This window comes from Lactuca virosa, chromosome 2, assembly GCF_052849685.1.
Source record: "Lactuca virosa cultivar CGN04683 chromosome 2, Lactuca_virosa_CGN04683_v6, whole genome shotgun sequence".
Lineage (NCBI taxonomy): Eukaryota > Viridiplantae > Streptophyta > Magnoliopsida > Asterales > Asteraceae > Lactuca > Lactuca virosa.
In genome coordinates, this window is record NC_136427.1 from 208,646,436 (window position 1) to 208,651,221 (window position 4,786).

Sequence of the window (4,786 nt, forward strand, 5' to 3'; positions counted from 1 at the left end):
CATAAACCAAAAACATCGTAGACCACAAAACACAATCTGGCCTAAAATCCATAATCTCTCGTCAAGTAATCCAACTATGCTTTTGCCACTACCTGTAATACAAGAAACTGAGTGGGTCAGACTGGGAGTCTGATGAGCATATAGGGTTTTCAACCCACAATAAATAAGTTTATTATTTTCAACAATCATTAAACACGATTACCCGTTCCAGTTATCCTCACCTTTTGTCCCTAAAGCATCTCTCATAAGGGACCTATCATAAGAAATTTCAACGGGATGGACACTACCGCTAAGGGGATTCATCAACCATATATGTCCGTAAGGCAACCATGGGGGGGATGGAGTACACCGGTGAACACTTCGTTCACAAACACCTACAGGTTGCGAGCATGTTAGCGTTCCACTGGACTTCATAGAAAAGTCGGTGGTCGTCATCCATACTCCGTTAGATGACTGGATCAACGTCAACTATTTCATCTACCCATGTTCTACCCAACATATTTGTAAATATAAAATACATACATAGTTCAGATCTGGAAAACAAAGTTTAAATCTTTCATACAACATAGATCTCCAAGTATAAAACATACATATACAGTTTAGATCTGAAAAGTTTAGATCTGAAGTGAGAAAGTCTAGATCTGAAGGAAAAAGGGTTCAGATCTTGAAGAAAAGTTTAGATCTGAAAGAAAAAGTTCAGATCTGAGAAGAAAGAGTTATAGATCTTTCATCCAGCAAACATCTCAGGTAAATAGACAACATTTATATATACACATAGCACATAATTTATAAAATATTTAATATTTATGTGTAAGATGAAAGTGACTATACACTCACCTGATAAGGAGTGATTCGGACAACACTTCGCTTCTTAAAATAATCTTCTTTGACGAAACCGGGAAGTTTGCTTGAAAACCGGGATCCGCACGGGCAGAGTTTCAAACCGAAAAACTCTTTTCCTCGGAGCCTTCGGGCTCTCCGGGGCTTTCTTCGGGGGCTAGGGGGTTTTCCTAGGCTTTAGGGGGGTTTAGGGAGCTTAGAGAGAGAAAGTAATGAGAGAAAGAAGGCTTGAGAGGTGTGAAAAACCGGCTGCCCTCGCACTCAATTTATTGGGCGAACCTCGGACGTACGCTGGGCGTACCGAGGCTTCTACGCGGGACGTTCTCCTCGCTCCGTACACACGTGTCCGATTCTCGGTGGTGGTGCGTGTCTTATCTCGGACCGCAGAAGACCTAAGAACGCTAGGCGTTCCGAGCTTCGTACGCGGGGCGTAGTGCGAACGTTGGGCGTCCGAAGGTACGCTGGGCGTACCCCCTCGCACGACCTTCATGATTTCCCACTCCCACTTCAAAAATTCATATATTTCACGTACGAGCTTCGTTTCCGACGTTCTTTATATCCACGCGTAGGCGGGACCGTACTCTACAACTTTCGTTTAGACTTTGTCGGCTAAATCTTGACCGATTTTAAATTTAATAGTATGAGAAGATTACACTGTTTAACGACCGTGTAAAACTCATAACTTCTACATACGGACTCCGTTTTCGTCTGTCTTTTTATCGTTGAGCTCCTATTGACGAGATCTTCGATTCTCGTTTAGGTTGTGTCGGCTATAAATCGTTCGATCTATAATTCGAAATCCAGGTTGTGCACCGCTGATCTGAAACTTAGAAAAATCATAACTTCCTCATACGAACACTACAACTTTCGTGTATATTACCAAGTCTAAGAAGTCATCTATCGTAAATTCACTATTTACGTCACGCAGTGTCGTGCCGGTTCTGTTGCGAAACTGCGATGGGTCACAACTTCTTCGTTATAACTTGGATTTCGGCGTTCTTCATATATACGGAATCCTTGTAACGACCACTACAACTTTCTTCGTAGATAATGAGTTTATCTAAGATTTTATTTTTGACGCTTATTTTTATCCTTTATTTATTATATTGTTATAAACAAGTAATAAGCACACAAAAGCACATAATTCACATAATATTCAAGTAATTAATCTTTATTACTTTAAAATGGGTTACAATGGTTGACCTAGACTATTACATCATCACTAGTGCTAAACCCAGAAACACGTGCGTTACAATTCTCTCCCCCTTAGGATGATTCCGTCCTCGAAATCATGCATCATCAAGCAAATGCGGATAGCGACTCATCATGTCACTCTCCGTTTCCCAGGTGAGATTTGGCACATTCGAATGTTTCCATCGCACAAGCACTAAGTCGACCATCTTGCGTCGCAACTTCTTAGTCTTACGGTCAACAATCGCCTCGGGCTCTTCGATTAGTCTCTTATTCTCATCTATCCTTAAGTCTGAAATTGAAATTATATCGGGAAGTTCTCCCGTGAACTTCCTCAAATAAGACACATGGAATGTGTTATGAATACCCTCTAGTTTTTCTGGTAGTTCCACCTTGTAAGCTTGGTTCCCAATCCTTTGAAGAACTTTGAACGGTACAATAAACCTTGGACTCAACTTTCCTCGTTTCCTAAATCTTATAAGTCCCTTCCACGGTGAGACTTTGGGCAAAACTGAATCCCCAACTTCGAATGTCATCGGTCGTCTCTTCTTGTCAGCATAGCTCTTTTGACGATCCTGAGCTGCTAACATTCTTTCCCTAATTACTTTCAGGTTTTTAGCAGTCTGATGGACTATCTCGAGGCCCATAAACTTCTTTTCTCCGGCTTCAAGCCAACAAGACGGCATACGACACTTTTGTCCATATAAGGCTTGATAAGGTGCCATCTTGATGCTCGAATGGTAACTATTGTTGTAGGAAATCTCTACCATAGGTAAGTGTTCATCCCAGTTACCTTGGAACTCTAGGGTACACGCTCTTAGCATATCCTCCAACGTTTGAATCGTACTTTCGCTCTGACCATCGGTTTGCGGATGATAAGTTGTACTTAAACACAATTTTGTACCCAATTCCTCTTGTAGACTCCTCCAAAACCTTGACGTGAAACGACTATCACGATCTGATACAATCGTTAAAGGAACACCGTGAAGTCTTACCACCTCCTTCACATAAGCCTTCATGAGCTTATCCATCGACCATCTTTCATTAGCTGCTATGAAGTGTGCACTCTTAGTGAACCGATCAACGACTACCCAAATCATGTCGTGACCGTCCTTCGTTCTGGGAAGTTTAGTGACAAAATCCATGGTAATGTCTTCCCATTTACCAATGGGTACAGGTAAAGGTTCTAAACTCCCATATGGTTTCTGATGTTGTGCCTTAACTCTTGCACATGTCACACACTCGGCCACATACTTTGCAACATCGAGCTTCATCGTCGGCCACCAGTAGTAAGGTTTCAGATCCCTATACATTTTGTGCTGCCGGGATGAATCGAGTACGTGGTCTTGTGAGCTTCTTCCATCAGAAGATCTCTTATTTCTCCCATCTTAGGTACCCAAATCCTATCTTGGAATACCTTTAATCCTTGATTGTTCATACCGAACACCAGCGTTTTGCCCAAACGCTCTTCCTTTCGGTCATTTTTCTCTGAAGCTTCTTCCTGAGATTTCTTGATGCTTTCCACAATCGTTGTGACAACTTCTATTCTCAATGCTCTTGGCCTTTTCCTTTTAAGGCTCACTTTTCGGCTTAAAGCATCAGCTACGACATTTGTTTTACCAGGGTGATAAAGTATCTCACAGTTGTAATCCTTAAGCAGTTCTAGCCAGCGTCGTTGTTTCATATTCAACTCTTTTTTATCAAAGAGATACTGAAGACTCTTATGATCAGTGAAAAGCTTGCACTTTGTGCCGTAAAGATAATGCCTCCATATCTTTAGTGCAAATACTACCGCTGCCAACTCGAGATCATGAGTGGGGTAGTTCTTTTCGTGTTCTTTCAATTGTCTTGATGCATATGCTATCACCTTATCCCTTTGGGTCAGAACGAAACCTAACCCAACTCCAGATGCATTGCTATAGACTGCGAAGTCTTCAACTCCCTCGGGCAGAGAAAGAATCGGTGCTTCACACAACTTCTTCTTTAGCTTCTCGAATGCTTCCTCGTGCTTCTCAATCCAAGTATAAGTGGCTCCTTTATGGGTCAAAGCTGTCAATGGAGTAGCTATCGAAGAAAAACCTTGGATAAACCTTCGGTAATATCCGACTAATCCCAGAAAGCTTCGGATCTTCGTAGGACTTTTCGGTCTTTCCCACTTCATCACAGCTTCAATCTTCGCTGGGTCAACCATGATCCCTTCTTGGTTAACCACATGACCCAAGAATTGGACTTCTCGAATCCAAAAATCACATTTGGAGAACTTTGCGTACAACTTCTCCTTCTTCAGAACTTCTAACACTTCTCGCAGGTGCTTGCCATGCTCATGTTCGCTTTTTGAGTAAACCAAAATGTCATCTATGAATACCATCACGGATTTATCGAGGAACGGTTTACAAACCCTGTTCATCAAATCCATGAATGACGCTGGAGCATGAAGGGTTTTATGCATAAGAACAATCCTATGTGCTCATACAAACCCTAATGCTTGGATCTAGGTTTCTCTATTGAACATGCAATGAATCCAAGACTTATAAACCCTAATCTAGCATACATAATTTCGAAATTAACATATAACATCAGATCTAGATGTTTACCTCTTCAATGGAAGCTTGAATCTTCTTTCTTAGAGCTTAGAGTCACAAGTGCAACTCCTCTAATGGCTTACAAACACCACAAGCAAGAAGGCAACTATGAGAGAGGAGGGAGGATGCTTAATTTCGGCCTAGGGTTTCTCTTGGGAAGCAAGTGGCCGAAA